Raw genomic sequence first — 21,340 nt, 5'->3', positions numbered from 1 at the left:
TGTCTAATCATTGTCCAAATCAAATTATAGAACATTTTCATCACCTCTAAAAGTTCTCCTATGTTCCTTTCTGGTCAGTACTCCCAGCCCCAGGGGCAGGCATTGTTTTGATCTCTAAACATAGATTAGCTTTGTCTTTCTTTGAGCTTTTTATAGATGAATCTACACTGCTTATAGTCTGGTGTCTCTGAGATCCATGTTGTTGCGTGAATCAGAAACATACTGTTTCCATGGCAGTGTGGTGGTTTGTTACGTGAATGTACCATAGCTTACACACTGATAGATATTTGGGTTGTTTCCACTTTTTCGCTATTATGAATAAAGGCTAAGGTGATATTTCTGTGAATGTTTTAGGAAGACCTAGGCTCTCATTTCTATTTGGTGTATATATTGGGGAAAGGAATAGGGTGTACACTTACATAGCTTTAGCACATTTTTCTAAGATGGTTGTACCAACTTACACTCCTACCGGCACCTAATGTCCAGCTGTGCCAAATGATACAAGGTATCTGGACTAGAGGACAACAGGCGCTGTTAAAAGCAAGGGAACTGTACAGGGAAAGGTGGATAAAGTGAACATTTTAGCTGTTGAGACCCCTTTAGCCTTCTGTGGCTCACAGTAATGCTAGCAGCTGAACTTTATCCCTCCAGGCAAGAGATTGGAGGATCTTTTTCAACAGAATTGGACTAGCCCTAGAGAAAAGGAAAACAACTGCAGACACTGACATCAGAGACTCTCCAATTTAATGACAGCAGCCTGATCACGCCAATGAAGGAGACTCATAGTCAGAAAGCCTCACATACTGAGAGCTTACAGTCAGTTTTTTGGCCTTCCATTTTTAATAATAGATAACCAAGAAATACTAGACATCACAGAAAACTCTCAAACATGGAAAGTGTAGTTCAGAACTTTAAGCAGCTTGGAGGAAGCAAAGACTGACTCTTCAGTTAAAATGCCACTACCTCCACTAACTTTGTTCGTAGTAATACTTCCTAAGGCCCACTTGACTTCACACTCCAGGATGTCTGGCTGTAGGTGAGTCTCCACACCATCGTGATTATCCGGAACATTAAGTCCTCTTTTGTACCATTCTTCTGTGTATTCTTGCCACCTCTTCTTAATCTTTTCTGCCTCTGTTAGGCCCTATTCCTGTTCTTTATTTTGCCCATTTTTGCATGAAATGTTCTCTTGGTATCTCTGATTTTCTTGAAGAGATGTATAGTCTTTCCTATTTTATTGTTTTATTTCTTTGCGTTGTTCACTTAAGAAGGCTGACTTATTTCTCCTTGCTATTCTGTGGAACTCTGCATTCAGTTGGGTGTATCCATAACTTTTTCCTTTGCTTTTCACTTCTCTCCTTTTCTCAGTTGTTTGAAAGACCTCCTCAGACAGGAGGCTTTCTTGCATTTCTTTTTTCCTGGGGGTTGATTTTGGTCACCACCTCTTGTACGGTGTTTCAAACCTCCATCCATAGTTCCTCAGGCACTCTTGTCTATCAGATCTAATCCCTTGCATCTATTTGTCACTTCCACTGTATAATCATAAGGGATTTGATTTAGGTCATACCTGAATGGCCTAGTGGTTTTCCCTACTTTCTTCAATTGAAGTCTGAATTTTGCAATAAGGAGCTCATGATCTGAGTTGCAGTCAGCTCCCGGTCTTGTTTTTGCTTACTGTATAGAGCTTCTCCATCATTGGCTGCAAAGAATATAGTCATTCTGATTTCAGTATTGACCATCTGGTGATGTCCATGTGTAGAGTCGTCTCTAGTGTTGCCAGAAGAGGGTGTTTGCTATGACCAGTGAATTCTCTTGGCACAACTCTGTTAGCCTTTGCCCTTCTTCATTTGTACTCCAGACTAACTTGTTACTCCAGGTATCTCTTGACTTCCTACTTTTGCAATTCAGTCCCCTATAATGAAAAGGACATCTCTTTTTGCTGTTAGTTCTAGAAGGTCTTGTTGTTCATAGAACTGTTCGACTTCAGCTTTTTTGGCATTAGTGGTTGAGGTATAGACTTGGATTACTGTGATGTTGAATGGTTTACCTTGCAAATGAACCAAGATCATTCTTTTGTTTTTGAGATTGCACCCAAGTACTGCATTTTGAACTGCTGTTGACTGTGAGGGCTACTCCATTTCTTCTAAGGGATTGTTGTCCACAGTAGTAGATATAATGGTCATCTGAATTAAATTTGCCCATTCCCATCCATTTTAATTCACTGATTCTTAAATGTCAGTGTTTACTCTTGCCATCTCCTGTTTGAGCATATCAATTTACCTTGATTCAGGACCTAACATTCCAAGTTCCTGTGCAGTATTGTTCTTTACAGCATCAGACTTTACTTTCACCACCAGATACATCCACACCTGGGCATTATTTGCACTTTGGCTCAGCCTCTTCACTCTTTCTGGAGCTATTTCTCTGCTCTTCCCCAGTAGAGTATTGGATACCTACTGACCTGCAGGGACAGTGCCCATCTTCCAGTTTCATATCTTTTTACCTTTTTTTCTTACTGTTGATGGGGTTCAAGGCAAGAATACTGAAGTGGTTTGTCATTCTCTTCTCCAGTGGACCATGTTTTGTCTCCTGCAGACGCATGAACCAACAGTGGCCTGCCTTCTGGTCAGGGGTACTGGCAGCAGCAGTCCTGGGAGGCATGGCCTGTTGACTTAAGTCCTTTTGCCATTAGCCCTATCACAGAGCCTCTGTCTCTGTCATGGACACTGCAGACTCCAGGACTGGTCCACCTCAGGCCAAACTACAGGGAGGGACCACAGCCCCATCCATCAGCAGAAAATTGGATTGAAGATTTACTGAGCATGAACCTGCCCACCAGAGCAAGACATGTTTTCCCAACAGCCAGTCCCTCCCATCAAGAAGCTTGCACAAGCCTCTTATCCTCATCCATCAGAGAGCAGACAGGAAAAGCAAGAATGCAATCCCATGGCCTCTAGAATGAAAACCACAGTCACAGAAAACTAACCAAAATGATCACATGGATCACAGCCTTGAGTAACTCAATGAAACTATGAGCCATGCGGTGCAGGGCCACCCAAGACAGTTGGGTCATGGTGGAGAGTTCTGACAAAACATGGTCCACTGGAGAAGGCAATGGAAAATTAGTAATAATTACATAGAAAACCATCACAAAAAAAAAAAAAAACTCATTAACTCCATGGAGTCGATATTGTGAAAATGACTATACTACCAAATGCAATCTACACATTCAGTGTGATCCCTATCAAAGGCATTTCTCACAGAACTGGAACAAAAAATTTTACAATTCATAATGAAACACAGAAGACCCCAAATCGCCAAAGCAATCTTGAGAAAGAAGAATGGAGCTGGAGAAATCAACCTGCCTGACTTCAGACTATACCACAAAGCTACAGTCATCAAGACAGTAGGGTACTGGCACGAAAATAGAAATATAGACCAATGGAACAAGATAGCCCAGAGATAAACCTACATGCCTACAGATACCATATTTTTGGAGGCAAGGAGTCAAGGATATTAGACAAAAGGAGGCAAAAATATTACAGTGGGACAAAGATTGCCTCTTCAGTAAGTGGTGCTGGGAAAACTGCACAGCTATATGTAAAAGAATGAAAGTAGAGAACTTCCTAACACCATACACAAAGATAAAATGGATTAAAGACCTAAATGTAAGACCAGAAACTAAAACTCTTAGAGGAAAACAGAACACTCTGTGATATAAATCACAGCAGGATCCTGTATGACCCAACTCATAGAGTAATGGGGATAAAAACAAAAATAAACTAGTGGAACCTAATTAAATTTAAAAGCTTTTGCACAGCAGAGCAAACTATAACAAGGTGAAAAGACAACCCTCAGAATGGGAGAAAATAATGGCAAATGAAACAATTGACACAGGGTTAATTTCCAAAATATACAAGCTGCTCAGACAAGTCAATACCATTTGAAAAACAACCCAATCAAAAAGTGGGGAAAAGACCTAAACAAACATTTCTCCAGAGAAGACATACAGATGGCTAACAAACACATGAAAAGATACTCCAGGGAAAATTTTTCTAAACAGTGGTTCACAGAAGGCAGTCATGGTTTATCATTACATGGCACAGGTTTGAATAAAGTCAGAATAAGGAAACCATTGAATACTGTGCCTATAAAAACTCAGGGGCTGGAGAGTATCTGTTCATCTAGCAAACTGGTTAGGTGGACATCAGTCAAAAGAAGCTTCATTATAAACTTAGATTTTCACAAACTGTACTTTCTGAATAATTTAATAGTTATTGAAGCAAGCTAGGTTTCTCAGGGAAGTCTCAGATTCAGTGATGTTTAAAAGAACCTTAACTATTACTGTTGATAGGAGAGTTATTTTTGTACTTTAATAATTCCCCTAAATACATCACTGCTATCAATACATTTTATTAAATGTTTTTTAAAAGTCTTTTATGTGGTTCTTGAAGATACTTTTATTAATGAATAGTCTTTAATTGTATTATAAGCACTAGTTTTTGCAGAGTGAACAACTTTATGATAAGGAGATCAGTGTTTAAATGATGTGATACTTATGCTTGTACACCAAATTTGGGGCTTAATGAGAACTCTCAGACTTGAAAAACTCTTGCTTTGTGCTGGATTGCTAGTCCAGCTGCTTAAAACAGTCTGGCAACCACTGGGTCTCTGTGGGACTAGGCTGCTTCCAGGTGGAAGTGGCACAGAATCACTACTACTGCTGAAGAGCCTTTTTTTCCTTTAAACCTTCTTATTCCATCTGTGTGCTTTTATTCTTGGTTTAAAAACATTCTGAAAAGCTTTTTATTATGGAAATTTTCAAATATATACAAAATAGAGATAATAATGTGAGCCCTAATGTATTCATCACCTTCAGTAATTCTTAAAAGTTGTATTGTGTAACCTCATTTATATCCTCTAAGATGTCCTGCAGCAATCTCCATCTCCTGGCATTTACTCTCTGGATGTCTCTTTCTATGTTGTGCCAGGGTTGATCTGTATGACCAGCAGAACACAGTACAAGTGATGGAGTGTCATCTTCCAGTGTCATATCTTTCTGCCTTTTCATAATGTTCATGGAATTCTCGTGGCAAGAATTTTGGATTGGGTTGCCATTTCCTCCTCCAGTGGACCACATTTTTTTTTTTTTTAAACTTTACAATATTGTATTAGTTTTGCCAAATATCGAAATGACTCCGCCACAGGTATACCCGCGTTCCCCATCCTAAACCCTCCTCCCTCCTCCCTCCCCTACCCTCCCTTCTGGGTCGTCCCAGTGCACCAGCCCCAAGCATCCAGTACCGTGCATCGAACCTGGACTGGCGACTCGTTTCATACATGATATTATACATGTTTCAATGCTATTCTCCCAAATCTCCCCACCCTCTCCCTCTCCCACAGAGTCCATAAGTTGTTAGAAGTATTCACTATGACCCATCTGTCTTGGGTGGCCCTGCAAGGCATGGCTCATAGCTTCACTGAGTTATGCAAGCCCCTTTGCTACAAAAAAGCTGTGATCCATGAAGGGGAGATTATAAAATACACTGTGGTTCCAGTTTGGTCTTTTATTTCACTTGGATCATTGACTCTGGGGTCAGCCAGCTGACATGAGAGGAGTGGCGCTTTGGAGAATCCCACACAGTTTGTGGATTTGGGGGATCAGTCAGGTAAGTGAGATGAGCAGCAGATTCCCCAGCCCCAGACAAAGACATACCATTTGTAAATATTACAGTATTTATCTCTGAAAGATGGGACTCATAGAATCAGGGGGAAAAGGAAATCATGGTACCATTTTTCATACCTCAAAATATATTAATAGTGAGTGATTCCTTGGTAACCTGAAATACCCAGTTTGTATTTACTTTTCCTAGTTATGTCATATATTTCCCTTTTTAATAGTGTTTATATCAGAATTGCAACTGGTAGGTATCTCTTTCAAGTCTTTCTCAGTCTGCAGGTTCCCTCTTCTTTTTTACCCTCATGGTTTATTATTTGAAGACCAGGTAAAGTGTCTTATGGGCTTCCCTTGTGGCTCATCTGGTAAAGAATCAGCCTGTAATGCAGAAGACCTGGGTTCAATCCCTGGGTTGGGAAGATCCCCTGGAGAAGGGATAGGCTACCCACTCCAGTATTCTGGCTTAGAGAATTCCATGGACTGTATAGTCCATAGGATCTCAAAGAGTTGGACATGATTGAGTGACTTGCTCACTTTCAGTGTCTTATGTCCTTCCTGAGCCTGCATTTTGCTAATTGCATCACTGGTACCATTGATTGTTCCTCTCTTCCCTGTAGATTGGTAAGTTAAAGGTGTTTTGTACCAATATCCTTGAAGTCAAGTGAGTTGTGGCTTATTAGACAGGTCTATTATTTGTGCCATTGGGCTTCCCAGGTGGCTCAGTGGTAAAGAATCCTCCTGCCAATGCAGGAGACTTGGGAGATGCCAGTTCAGTCCCTGGGTCAGGAAGATCTCCTGGAGTAGGAATTGGCAACCCACTCCAGTATTCTTGCCTGGAGAATCCCATGAACAGAAGAGCCTGGAGGGCTGTAGTCCAAAGGGTCTTAAAGAGTCAGAAGCTACTAAGCATGCAAATGATATGTCCCATCAGTCTGTGTTCTCTCATTGAAACTCCTATTAGCCAGGCTTTGGACTACTTGCATTGATTCTCTTAGTCCCTTTTATTTTTATCTTTTCTCATCTTTCTGTTCTACTTCCAGGGAAAACTCTTAGGCTGTCTTTCAGCTATTCTTTTGAATTTCTTTTATTTGTTAAATTTTTAATTACTAACTGCTTGCCATTGTTTTCTGACTTCTTAAAAATAGACATAAAACCCTGCAATTTACTTTTTTTATTCATGGAAATATTTGTGAGATGTTTAGTATAACAATAGCCTTTTCATCTTTCTAGTTTTTAAAGTAATTTTAATTTGGTTTAAAAAATTATCAGTCCCATGTGGCAGGCTGCTGGTAAGTGCCTCAGAGAGATTGCTATAGCCCAGGACAATTGAATCAGGCTCAAATCCAGGTCTTCTGACTTCTTATTCCCTTTTTCTCGACCTAATTACTGAAAGTTATTTTTTTTCGCTCATTTTGTTAACTATTCCTTCTAATATTAGATAAAATTCTGGAAACAGATCAAAATCTACAGAATTTTGTTTTCTCATTTCAGATAAGGTTCTTTTAGATGATTTTGATGAACTTCTGAAAATTGCTCTGCTTACAGTTTTTAAGACCCACAGTTTTGTATTCTTTCAGGTGTTTGCACTTACTTTGTTATAATTCTGTAAATAGTAGTTCCAAGGCTGATGTATTTTTTGTGTCAGTTAAGTAAAATTTTGTAAACAGTATTGTAATATAATCATTACTCTGTTGTTGTTTTGGCTCTGCTGCCTTCATTCCAGTGAGTGGGCTTCTCTGGTTGGGGTGCGTGGGCTCTAGAGCACGTGGGATCTTAGTTCCCTAAGCAGGGACTGAACCTACTTCCCCTACTTTGGGAGGCATATTCTTAACCACTGGGCTACCAGTGAAGTCCCAAATCTTACTCTTTGTATCTGTATCCTCTTAGAGTGTGGTTTTCTACCTGCTTCATGAAATGTAAATTTTTTTGTTTTACAAGTCTAGTGAGTTCCCTGATTTTTTATCTGTTGCCCTAAGACATACATGATATAGTTTTAAAAATATGTTTTAAAATATTTAAAGTTTCTTTTGCATTTTCCATTTTTACTGGTGATCTCTTAACTATTAATCTTTTTAAATGAAATGGTCTAAACATTCAGAAAGCTGTAGGAGATAACAAAGCTTTGTACCAACCCCTAACTTTATTGAATCTCAATAAGTTGCCATATTCTCTTCGTATTTTGTTTTTAGCAGTAAAACTTTACTGCTACAGTTGAAACCATTTGTGTATCCCTCCCCAGTTATATTCCATTCTTCCCTAACTATAGGTCTCATTTTTTGCATTTATCATTGCTGCATGTCTTTCTGTCTACCTACCTAAATAATATATAGTATAGTTTCATAGTTTTAACAAATGCTAGTACAGCATATGTACATATTCTTCTACAACTTTAAAATTGTTTTTGTTTAAGCATTGATTTTGAAATTTGGCCATGTCATTACATGGAGTTCTAGGTTATTCATTTTAACTGCTTTGTAGAAGTCCATTGTGTGGATATGCATCACAGTTTACTGATTGTGCTTTTACTTAAGGGTATATATTTTAAAGTTACAAAGTATTTGTAAATATCCTTTTCAAGCCAACATGTTATTACATCTCTTGTACAGATGTAAAAGTTTTCTCTGGAACAGTGCTTTCTGAATATAGGTTGTGGGACTTCTCTGGTGGTCCAGTGATTAAGACTCAGAGCTTCCAATGTAGGGGGTGCAAATTCGATCCCTGGGTGGGGAGCTGTGATCCCACATACTGTGTGGTACAGCCGAAAAATAAAGCAAATTAAAACAAATTAAAAAACCTAAATTGCAGGTCATGACCCTTCAGCTATTAATGGATATGAGATCAATTTAGAAAACCTTAGGCCTTAAGTTTTGTTTTTTTTTTTAATGGTATTTCGTACACAATGTGAGTACCTGTTAGCATTTTAATTAGTGAAATAGAAGATATCAGAGTATGTTTAATGTAATAAGTTTATTTTTCATTAATCATTGTTTCAGAATATATGTTCTGGATTACTGTAAAATGTGTTTGTTACCATGGATTATGGTCAGTTTCACAGAGATACGAAATAATTGTGCTGAGAGGAATCCGCTTTCAATTTCATAGGGTTTTTTAAAAAATTGCTCCCACTGTGGTTTCACCAGTTTATGTTTTCCAGCTGCAGTGGTTGAGATTTTCATGCAGAGTATAGGAGTGTCATGAGTAAGATTAATAGAGGCATGGTCAAGGTGAAGAACTTTTCAAATTCTGATTGTGTATTTAAGACGGAAGCTATCAATGCTGACAGATTGGGTGTGGAGCAAAAGAAAAAAAAACAGACCTGATGAGCTATCTGAATTATAGTGATAGTTTTCATATAGTGATAATTTCTTGCCAAGATGGAAAGAAGAGGAGAATAGAAATATGGGAATAGAAATCAAGAATTGTTAGCACATATTTATAAAATCCTGGCATTCAGGGGAGAGGTTGCAGCTGGAGTCACTAAAGGAACAAGAGAATTTAAAGACACAGTGCTGGTTAAGATATCCAGCCATTGTCCACCAGGAGTGGATGAGGTGAAAAAGAGGTTAGGGTTCCAGCTGTCAAAGATAAGAAAAGAAGGAAGATCTAGCAAGAGGCTGAGGAGAGGTGAAATAACGTCTCAAGGAGGAGCTGGCCAACTATGTTAAATCTGCTGAGAGGTGAAGTAAGGTGAGACGTCTAAATTGACCAGTGGATTTCAGTGTGTGGAGGAACAGAATTGTTCCTTTGAAGTAATAGGAATGAAATCATGATTTAAAAGAATGGGGAGACTTTCATTCTGTAGTGGCTGGTGGTCTGGACCAGCTCTCCAGTTGAATATATAGAGAGTTGGGAAAAAATACATAAAAAGCACCTGCTTGAAAATGTCCCGAGGTTAGAAGGCAGAGATGAGAAGGTAGTGGAGAGTTTCAGAGCCAAAATCTGAGAGAAGATGGAACCCAGAGAAGTGAGCTTAGAGTTTGGAGGCTGCCTTTACCTAGAGGCATTTACTGTATCTGGAAGATATATTCTGAGAAACTAAAAAGTGCTTTTGAGAGGAAAGAAAAGTAATCAGGAGCAAGAGGGACTTGGGAGGTGCCCACTGTGTTCCTATTTCTTCATCTGAGTCATGAGCATTTGCTGTGTGATAACTCATTCGCTCTAAATTTATGTTGGGTTTTTTTTACACTCTGTTATGCTTCACGTAAAATCAACATTAGAAAAGAGTGGGAGAAGCTCAGTGGGAGGGGAAGCAGTGGAGACAGCAAGTACAGCAGCCCTTTTGAGATGTAGTAGTTGGAAAAAAAGAATTGGGGCAGTAAGCTGGGGGGATCATGCAATCAAGGGCAAATAGTACAACACGTTTCTATATTGATAGAAATGATCCCATTGATGGAAGTTTGGGAGAGTTATGGCAAGAGCACTGAATTTGAGTAGATGAGAAGGAATGTAATTGGTTTCAGACAGGAACAGGGATAATTCAGACTTTCCCGGTATAACAGGGAAGAGGCTCAATGTTTATCATCACAGAAACCTACAGGATGGTCAGTGTGTTGATGAAGGTATGGAAATCCTCATCTGATGGCATTTTTAGTGAAATGAGAAATGGGTTACACCTGTGTGTGAGGAGGGTGGGAAACGTATTGGGACTCTGTGGAGATGAGCAGTTTGAAAGGGTTAACTGGGAACGGTAATGGGAATACTAGCTCGTGCCAGGAGCCTACTTGAGGTTTGTGTTTGTAAACTGAAAATGAGACCAGTCACCATGCTCATATGTTTTCTGTATTAATTCAGCAGCCCCAGTGCAAAATCAGCAGAAAGTTGGATTTAGCGAGGATTGGGATAATGCCAAGCTAGTGAGATAGACTAGGGAGAGATACAAGGTGATGAGTATAATAAAGGGAGAACATGAAGAGGGTAACAGCGAGTGAGAGGGTGGAAGGGTCTGGATTGGAGATCCCAATGAAGGATGGTAAAGGTCTGGGATTATTGGAGTAACTGAGTGGGAATAAACCTGGATGTCGGGGGAAGGGAGGAGGGCTGGGAGGTGGAAGAGTAATGGTGACCAGAGATTGGGATGCTTAAAATGGAGAGTATCAGTAATGATGTGATTTAAGGGAATAGCGTGAACGCAAGTGGGTGAGATATGGTGGAGGAGAGCAGAGCAGAGCACAGATCTGAGAGGCCAACTATTGAAAAATCGACTTTGTGGAAACTAGAATGACCGAGAGTATGATGACAAGACTAGTGACAGAGTTGGTCGGGAATGTGACAGATGACTGGACAAGGGTGGATTGGCAGCTTCTGGTAGCAGTGTCTTTAAAGGACCTGAAACTTCTTCAGGAGGAGGGAGGAACATACTCTTGAAACAGCAGTGAGGAACAAGGGAGGTATTTACCCCCCACCTCCAGCCTCAGTGATACAGCGATGTTGAAAAAGGCCAGCCTTCTCTTGAAAGAACACTCAGGAAACAGTATTCTTCGGAGATATTTTAATTAGTGTAGGATATGGTGGGAATATTCAATGAAAAGATTGTGAATATAAGGAATTTTGCTAATGACAGTAACCATGAGTTCCAGAGAACACAGTGGAAAGGTTTACAGAGTATGATCTTTAGTTAGCCAAATCACAATTAGAATTTGGGTAATTCATGATGAACTGGAAAGCTTGATTTTTTTGTTTTGTTCATAGCATTATCTTAGGTACCTCATGATTTTAAAACATTTTTACTAGATCTGTAATTATGTATCTATTCTCATTTTTAATTTTGTTTTTCTCTTTTTTCGTTAGGCAGTCTTGTTAGTGGTTTGAAATTTTTATGTTTTAAAAGAGGAGTAGTTTTTCCTTTTTGCTTATCCAGTTTTAAAAAATTTGTTCTCTATCTTGTGTTTAATCTGTTTTTTCACTTCCTTAATTTAAATGCTTAACCTGTTAATTTAAAACATTTTTGTTTTGTAGTAAATTCATCAAACACTAAATTTATATCTTTGAATCAAGTCAGTGCATCCTGCTAGTTTTATGTGTAGTGTGTGCTTGCTGAGTTGCTTCATTTGTGGCCAGCTCTTTCATCCTTATTCATTGATAAGTAGTTTGTAATTTCCATTTGATTTCTCTTTAACCCAGGATGACTTAGAAGTACATTAAAATTTTTCTGTGTACATTTCATTTTGCCTTCTGGTTTTCTCATTTTTTATTGATTCCTAGATTAATGATCTGTACATAAAGATGATCTTTTTGAAATGTGTTGAAACCTCCTTTGTGATCTAGAAAGTGCAATTTTTTTAAGTTGTATTAAAAACTTCCACTGTGATTATGGATTTGACAGTTTCTCTGGTGGCTCAGATGGTAAAGCGCCTGCCTACAATGCAGGAGACCCAGGTTTGATCCCTGGGTTGGGAAGATCTTCTGCAGAAGGAAATGGCAATCCACTTCAGTACTCTTGCCTGGAAGATCCCATGGACAGAGGAGCGTGGTAGGCTACAGTCCATGGAGTCACAAAGAGTCAGATACGACTAAGCGACTTCACTTTCTTTTCTTTCTTTCTATATCATTCTGTTAGTTTATTTTTCAAGGTTGATGCATTGGATGCATTTAAGACAATTTACCGTGTGTGTGTGTGTGTGTGTGCATATGCACATGTATTTTTTAAACTCAGGGTTCACTGTATCTTTATTGACTTTCTTCCTCCTGATTTTGATATTGTTATGTCACTTTTAGTTTTCTGATTTTCCTGATGCGTCTTTTTTCCCTTTTTTATTTATAGCCATCTGTATAATTTTTGTTTTAGGTGTACCTCTATTAAATGGCTGAATTTTATATTTTTAAATCACTCGAATAATCTTTGTTTTTAATAGTTGAGTTTGATGCATGTGCATTTATTGTGACTATTGATATATTTAGACTTCTTTAAGGCTGAACCAAATAAAATTGATATTCATTTTTGACTTATAGAAATGATAGCTTTATAAAAAGTTCAATCTAATAAATCATATTTTGTTTACCATCTTTATTTTTTTCTTCCCTGCAATACTAATTGCTACATTTTCAACTGGTAAAATTTTCAGTATTCATGTTTTTCTGTCACTTGGTTTGGAAGCTGCATGTTTTATTTTATTCCTTTAATGGTGAGATCTGGGCCCGTTGTAGTCTGTCAGGGTGTAAATTTACCTGTGTGCTCAGTGTATATAGTGTCCTTTTGATCCGAACAGTCATGTTATTTTTCACTTTTAGGACATTTCTAGTTTTAATCTCAAATTTTGTGGTGTCACTGTGCCCTCCAGTCTATTCTTCTGGAACTGCTACTGTGCACATACTAGGAACTTCTTAATCTACACTGTTAGTTTTTCTCACTTTTGGAATTTTATCTAGATGAATTTCTCATAAATATCTTGATACCGTCAAAGTCTGGGTCTGCTGTTTACTGGCTTTGTGGCTTTGGACAAGTTCCTTGACCTTTCCATAACTCAGGTTCCTTATCTGTACAGTCAGGACACTTAACAGGGGTTGTTGGAAGACTCTAGTGCTTTGAATACTCGCTGGTCTAGGATGCAGAGAAGGCCTCTGTCCAGAGAATGAGCTCTCCATCCCAGTGCAATTCTCAGGAAAAGGCGACTCGAAGCATGCTTTTCCATCTTCACTCTTTTTTACTCTTCACTGTCTGGCTTCTGAAGTGTATTCACAATGCCCTGTTAAATGAAAACTCTCAGACTGATAGTTAAGTACCCCTCCATTGAGCTGGACAAAGCTGGCCAACAGGTGCTTTTCAGACCAATTCCCCAGAGGTGGAAGAGGAGTAGTGTGGGGCATCGCCTAGAGAGCAGCCTTTTCGCCCCCTTATCTGAATCCAGAAAAGCCTTGGTTGTCTTACGAGGCTTAACTCCTCGTATAGCTGGAGTGTCAGGTCACCTTGCAGCAGAACCTTTACCACCTTATAGGATCTCCAAGGACACGTTTTTAAAGGCAGCTGTAGCAAAGAAGAACATTGTTCCAGTGTCAAGAAGAATTCAATAGAATTAACACTCAAAGAAAACCTTTGTAATGTGTAATCTTAGGGAAGAAGATTAACAAGTTCAAGGCATCTAATTTGGCAATTCCATCCTATATAATTAGTCTCAGATGATTAAGAACTAACAATAATACTACTTATTGAGTGTTTATTATGTAACAGGGGCTATACACATTACTACCCTGGTGGGTAGTATGCCGTTTACAGATGGGGTAACTCTCAGACCAGAAGGAGCTTCTCTTGGGGTTCTTGCTTTGTGATTCTAGTGCACACTTCCAGTTCTGGAGTTGCCTTTGAGTGCAGCCTGGCTAATACCAGAAGGAGAAAAATGGAAAACTCACCACTGGTTGGATGGAACTTCAAATTACCATCTCCTTTGCCAGTTGACCTGCTACCATTCACATTTCAGTGTCCTGTCAAACAGCTGCTCCATGCATTCTGTCCAGGAGTTATGGTTTCACCCACTGGAAGTAACAGAGTGGCATGCACTTATTCCATCTTTCCTGGAACCAGAAAATATACCCATTTAAAGTGTATGATGCAGTGATTTTAAGTATTTATTAATAACTGCAGTAAACTTGCAGAGTTATGCTGGTATCACCACTCTTAGAAAGTTTGTTGTTCAGTTGCTCAGTCATGTCTGACTCTTTGCGACCCCATGAACTGCTGCACACCTGGTTTCCCTGTCCTTCACTATCTCCTGGGTTTGCTTAAACTCATGTCCATTGAGTCCATGATGCCATCCCACCATCTCATTCTCTGCCACCCCCTTCTCTTCCTGCCTTCAATCTTTACCAGCATCAGGGTCTTCTAAATGAGTCGACTCTTTGCATTAGGTGGCCAAAGTATTGGAGCTTCAGCTTCAGCATCAGTCTTTCCAATGAATATTCAAGACTGATTTCCTTTAGGATTGACTAGTTTGATCTCCTTGCTGTCCAAGGGACTCTAAAGAATCTTCTCCAGCACCCCAGTTTGAAAGCATCAGTTCTTTGGCACTCAGCCTTCTTTATGGGCCAGCTCTCACATCCATACATGACTACTGGAAAAGCCATAGCTTTGACTATACAGACCATTGTTAAAATGGTTATAAAAGTCTCTGCTTTTTAATACGCTGTCTAGGTTTGTCATAGCCTTTCTTCCACGGAGCAAACTCTTTTAATTTCATGGCTACAGTCATCATCCACAGTAATTTTGGAGCCCATGAAAATAGTCTGCCACTGTTTCCATTGTTTCCCCATCTATTTGCCATGAAGTGATGGGACCAGATGCCATGGTCTTAGTGTTTTGAATGTTAAGTTTTAAGCTACCTTTTTCACTCTCCTCTTTGACCTTCATCAAGAGGCTCTTTAGTTCCTCTTCACTTTCTATTATTAGGGTGGTGTCATCTGCATATCTGAGGTTATTGATATTTCTCCTGACAATCTTGATTCCAGTTTGAGCTTCCTCCAGCCAGCATTTTGCATGATGTACTCTGCATATAAGTTAAATAAGCAGGGTGACAACATATAGCCTTGACATACTCCTTTCCCAATTTGGAACCAGTCTGTTGTTCCATGTCCAGTTCTAACTGTTGCTTCCTGACCTATGTACAGTTTTCTCAGGAGGCAGGTAAGGTGGTCTGGTATTCCTGTCTCTTTAAGAATTCTCCACAGTTTGTTGTGATCCACACAAAGGCTTTAGCATAGTCACTGAAGCAGAAGTAGATGTTTTTCTGGAATTCCCATGCTTTTTTTTATGATCCAGGGGATGTTGGCAGTTTGAGTTCTGGTTCCTCTGGCTTTTCTAAATCCAGCTTGTACATCTGGAAGTTCTAGATTTACCTACTGTTGAAATCTATCTTGAAGGATTTTGAGCATTACCTTGCTAGCATGTGAAATGAGCACACAATTGCACTCACTTGGAAAATTTTTATTCACCCCAAAAAAGTCTGTGGTGTGCATTTGTAGTCACTCTCCATTCCCACTCTCAGCCCCAGGTTAAAGTTATCACTAATGTGCTCTATTTATGTAGACTTGCCTTATCTGGCCATTTCATATAAACGGAATCACATAATATGAAGTCTTTGTGTCTGAGTCCTTTGAGGATAATGTTTCTGGGATTCTCCCAATTGTGGCATGTCCCCTTTGTTCCTTTTTATTGCCCAGTGTTATTCAGCTGTGTAGATGTTACTTCTGTCACCAGTTGATGGACATTTGAATTGTTCCCCTTTTTTAGCTATTATGAGTAATGTTACTAAGAACATTTGTATATAGGAGTTTGTGTGGATGTATGTTTTTGTTTTTCTTGGGCAAATTCCCAATTGCAGCGTCTTATAATACTCTTTATTTAAGAAATTGGCAAACTATTTTCCAGAGCAGCTGTACCATTTACACTTCCACCAGCAGTGTATGAGGGTCCTAGTTTCTCCACATCCTTTCCAGTGCTTCTTTTTTACTATAGTCACTTTACTGGGTGTGTAATTTTAATTAGGGTTTCTCTAATGATATCGGGGTTCTTTTTATGTACTTATCAGCCATTTTTATATCTTTAATGAAATGTCTTTTCAAATATGTTGCCCATTGTAAGTTAGATTATTTGATTTCCTGTTGCTGAGTTGCATCAACTCTTTATATATTCTGGACAAATTATAAATATCAGACATGTGATTTCAAAATATTTTCTTAATTTGTGGCTTATGCTTTCCATTTCCTTAATGGCTTAATGGTACCTTTAGGTACAGAATGTGCTCATTGGCACAGAAAAATTTAATTTTAATGAAATCATATTTATTGGTTGTCTCTTTTATGGATTGTGCTTCTAATGTCACATCACACTTTATGGAACAAGACTGGACTCCTCCCTGCTAATGTCAGAAGCAACAAAGGATGCCTGCTCTCTACTTCTTCTCAAAATTGTACTAGTCCAAAACTCAGAAGTGCACTGTGGGTACAGGAAGAGAGCCCCGGAAGTAGCCGTCTCTGGTCTGAGATACAAAAAGAGGGTCTCTTAAGGTTCGCTGCTTTTAACTTTTTTTTTTCTCCAATCTTCCCTATACTCTCAGCCCCTAGGCAATATTGTCAAGGCACACAGCCCTGAGAGCAGTGGCCAGGGAAGCAACTAAACATCTGAGGAAGGGAAATCCTCTCTTTGACTAGAAGAACTCTGGTCTCCAGAGCATGTGTAGAATTCCCATTGCTTTTCTTTTTCTGTCTCCCACAGTTTGACCTGAAACATAGATACAGTCTTGGGAAATATGCAGCAGAGAGAGGAAACTAATTCCTCATTCTCTAGCTATGTTGGAAGACTCAACATAAAAGATGTCAGTTCTCCAGTACGGGGATTCCTTAAAAAACTAGGAATAAAATTACCATATGGCCCAGCAGTCCCACTACTTGGCACATACCCTGAGAAAACCATAATTCAAAAAGACACATGAATGCAGTGTTCACTGAAACACTTTTTACAATAGTCAGGATATGGAGGCAATGTCCTGACATGGAAGCATAGATGTCCATTGACAGATGAATGGATGAAAGTTGTGGCACATATGTACAATGGACTATTACTCAGGCATAAAGAGAAGTAAATCTGAGTGAGTTCTAGTAAGGTAGATGAACCTGCAGCCTGGTACACAGAGTGAAGTAAGGCAGCATGAAAAATATCATCAGATCAGATCAGTCACTCAGTCGTGTCCGACTCTTTGCGACCCCATGAATCGCAGCACACCAGGCTTCCTTGTCCATCACCAACTCCTGGAGTTCACTCAGACTATGTCCATCAAGTCAGTGATGCCATCCAGCCATCTCATCCTCTGTCGTCCCCTTCTCTTGCCCCCAATCCCTCCCAGCATCAGAGTCTTTTCCAATGAGTCAACTCTTCACATGAGGTGGCCAAAGTATTAGAGTTTCAGCTTTAGCATCATTCCTTCCAAAGAAATCCCAGGGCTGATCTCCTTCAGAATGGACTGGTTGGATCTCCTTGCAGTCTAAGGGACTCTCAAGAGTCTTCTCCAACACCACAGTTCAAAAGCATCAATTCTTCGGTGCTCAGCCTTCTTCCCAGTTCAACTCTCACATCCATACATGACCACAGGAAAAACCATAGCCTTGACTAGACAGACCTTTGTCGGCAAAATGCCTCTGCTTTTGAATATGCTATCTAGGTTGGTCATAACCTTCCTTCCAAGGAGTAAGCGTCTTTTAATTTCATGGCTGCAGTCACCATCTGTAGTGATTTTGGAGCCCAGAAAAATAAAGTCTGACACTGTTTCCACTGTTTCCCCTTCTATTTCCCATGAAGTGATGGGACCGGATGCCATGATCTTCGTTTTCTGAATGTTGAGCTTTAAGCCAACTTTTTCACTCTCCTCTTTCACTTTCATCAAGAGGCTTTTTAGTTCCTCTTCACTTTCTGCCATAAGGGTGGTGTCATCTGCATATCTGAGGTTATTGATATTTCTCCCGCCAGTCTTGATTCCAGCTTGTGTTTCTTCCAGTCCAGCGTTTCTCATGATGTACTCTGCATATAAGTTAAATAAACAGGGTGACAATATACAGCCTTGACGAACTCCTTTTCCTATTTGGAACCAGTCTGTTGGTCCATGTCCAGTTCTAACTGTTGCTTCCTGACCTGCATACAAATTTCTCAAGAGGCAGATCAGGCGGTCTGGTATTCCCATCTCTTTCAGAATTGTCCACAGTTTATTGTGATCCACACAGTCAAAGGCTTTGGCATAGTCAAGAAAGCAGAAATAGATGTTTTTATGGAACTCTCTTGCTTTTTCCATGATCCAGTGGATGTTGGCAATTTGATCTCTGGTTCCTCTGCCTTTTCTAAAACCAGCTTGAACATCAGGAAGTTCACGGTTCACATATTGCTGAAGCCTGGCTTGGAGAATTTTAAGCATTACTTTACTAGCATGTGAGATGAGTGCAATTGTGCGGTAGTTTGAGCATTCTTTGGCATTGCCTTTCTTTGGGATTGGAATGAAAACTGACCTTTTCCAGTCCTGTGGCCACTGCTGAGTTTTCCAAATTTGCTGGCATATTGAGTGCAGCACTTTCACAGCATCATCTTTTAGGATTTGGAATAGCTCAACTGGAATTCCATCACCTCCACTAGCTTTGTTCGTAGTAATGCTTTCTAAGGCCCACTTGACTTCACATTCCAGGATGTCTGGCTGTAGGTGAGTGATCACACCATCGTGATTATCTGGGTCATGAAGATCTTTTTTGTACAGTTCTTCTGTGTATTCTTGCCATCTCTTCTTAATATCTTCTACTTCTGTTAGAGCCATACCATTTCTGTCCTTTATCGAGCCCATCTTTGCATGAAATGTTCCTTTGGTATCTCTAATTTTCTTGAAGAGATCTCTAGTCTTTCCCATTCTGTTGTTTTCCTCTATTTCTTTGCATTGATCACTGAAGAAGGCTTTCTTATCTCCTTGCCATTCTTTGGAACTCTGCATTCAGATGCTTATATCTTTCCTTTTCTCCTTTGCTTTTCGCTTCTCTTCTTTTCACAGCTATTTGTAAGGCCTCCCCAGACAGCCATTTTGCTTTTTTGCATTTCTTTTCCATGCGGATGGTCTTGATCCCTGTCTCCTGTACAGTGTCACGAACCTCATTCCATAGCTCATCAGGCACTTTATCTATCAGATCTAGGCCCTTAAATCTATTTCTCACTTGCACTGTATAATCATAAGGGATTTGATTTAGGTCATACCTGAATGGTCTAGTGGTTTTCCCTACTTTCTTCAATTTCAGTCTGAATTTGGCAATAAGGAGTTCATGATCTGAGCCACAGTCAGCTCCTGGTCTTGTTTTTGCTGACTGTATAGAGCTTCTCCATCTTTGGCTGCAAAGAATATAATCAATCTGATTTCAGTGTTGACCATCTGGTGATGTCCATGTGTAGAATCTTCTCTTGTGTTGTTGGAAGAGGGTGTTTGTTATGACCAGTGCATTTTCTTGGCAAAACTCTATTAGTCTTTGCCCTGCTTCATTCCGTATTCCAAGGCCAAATTTGCCTGTTACTCCGCGTGTTTCTTGACTTCCTACTTTTGCATTCCAGTCCCCTATAATGAAAAGAACGTCTTTTTGGGGTGTTAGTTCTAAAAGGTCTTGTAGGTCTTCATAGAACTGTTCAACTTCAGCTTCTTCAACTTCAGCATTACTGGTTGGGGCATAGACTTGAAAAATATCATATATTAATGCATACATATATATGGAATCTAGAAAAATGTTACTAATGAACTAATTTGCAGGACAGGAATACATAGACACATAGACACGTAGGACACAGAGAGACTTGTGGACACAGCAGGGGAAGAAGGGATGAAATTGAGAGAGTAACATTGAAACATACACATTACCCTATGTGAAATAGATAGCTAGTGGGAACTTGCTGTAAAACACAGAAAGCTCACCCAGTGCTCTGTGACAACCTAGAGGTGGGATGGGGTGGGGGGTAGGAGGGAGGTTCAAGAGGGAAGGGACATATGTATACTTATGGCTGATTCACACTGTTGTATGGCAGAAAGCAACACAACATTGTGAAACAGTCATCCTCCAATTAAAAATGTTCTTTAAAAACAGATGCATAGTAGCCCCTCAAAAAAAGATGTCAGTTCTCCTCAGTAGATGTTCGGTGAAATTCCATTCAGAATCCGAGCAAGGGATTTACATTTTTATTTGAAAAGGCAAAAGAAATAGAATAACTAAAATAAATTTGAAAATGATGAATAAATTTGGAGGAAATACATTACGCAATTCAAAGCCTTTCTATAAAGCTGCAGTAATCGACTTATGATGTTGGCAAAAGATAGATGTATGGATTAATGGGATAAGATAGCTCAGAAATAGACCCATATGAAAATGGCTCTTTTTAAATTTTATTTTATTGAAGAATAGTTGATTTACAATGTTGTGTTAGTTGTATAGCAAAGTGATTCAGTTTTATATAAATATATATTCTTTTTCATTATGGATTATTAGAAGACATTGAAAATAGTTCCCTGTGCTATACAGTGGGACCTTATTGTTTGTTTGTTTTATATATAGTAGTTTGTATATGCTAATCCCAAACTTCTGATTTACCCCTCTCTCACCCCCTTTCCTCTTTGGTATTTGTTTGGTTTATTTTGTGAGTCTGTGAGTCTGTTTTTATTTTGTAGATATGTTCATCTGTATCATATTCTAGATTCCACTTAAAAGTGATATCATATGGTATTTGTTTTTCTCTTTATGACGTATTTCATTTAGTATGATAATCTCTTGACTTCTAGGTGGCGCTAGTGGTAAAGACCTGCCTCCTAATGCAGGAGACAAGAGACACTGGTTCTATCCCTGGGTCGGAAGATTCCCTGGAGGAAGGCATGGCAACCCACTCCAGTATTCTTGCCTGGAGAATCTGGTGGACAGAGGAGCCGGGTGGGCTACAGTACATAGGGTCGCAAAGAGTCAGATATGACTGAAGCAACTTAGCACTCAGTGATAATCTCTGGGTCCATCCATGTTGGTGCACATGGTATTATTTCACTCTTTTTATGGCTGAATAATATTCCATTATATATATTCTTTATCCATTCATCTATTGATAGACATTTAGGTTGCTCCCATGTCTTATGTGTGTACTAAGTCACTTCAGTCATGTCCAACTCTTTGCAACCCCATGAACTGTTA

At 39.4% G+C, this 21,340-nt stretch overlaps 1 protein-coding gene and 1 long non-coding RNA gene across 6 annotated transcripts in view; both read left to right on the top strand.

The window, feature by feature from the left end:
- The window catches only part of LOC133237507 (uncharacterized), a 498,424-nt gene that overhangs the window by 199,038 nt on the left and 278,046 nt on the right, over nt 1-21,340 (top strand). The window lies entirely within an intron of this gene.
- GALNT1 (polypeptide N-acetylgalactosaminyltransferase 1) overlaps nt 1-21,340 on the top strand; it is a 122,966-nt gene that overhangs the window by 65,958 nt on the left and 35,668 nt on the right. The window lies entirely within an intron of this gene.

Source organism: Bos javanicus, chromosome 24 (genome assembly GCF_032452875.1).
Source record: "Bos javanicus breed banteng chromosome 24, ARS-OSU_banteng_1.0, whole genome shotgun sequence".
NCBI classification, from domain to species: Eukaryota; Metazoa; Chordata; class Mammalia; order Artiodactyla; family Bovidae; genus Bos; species Bos javanicus.
Note: the sequence above shows the minus strand (reverse complement) of the source record. Positions and strands in the feature narration are given on the sequence as shown.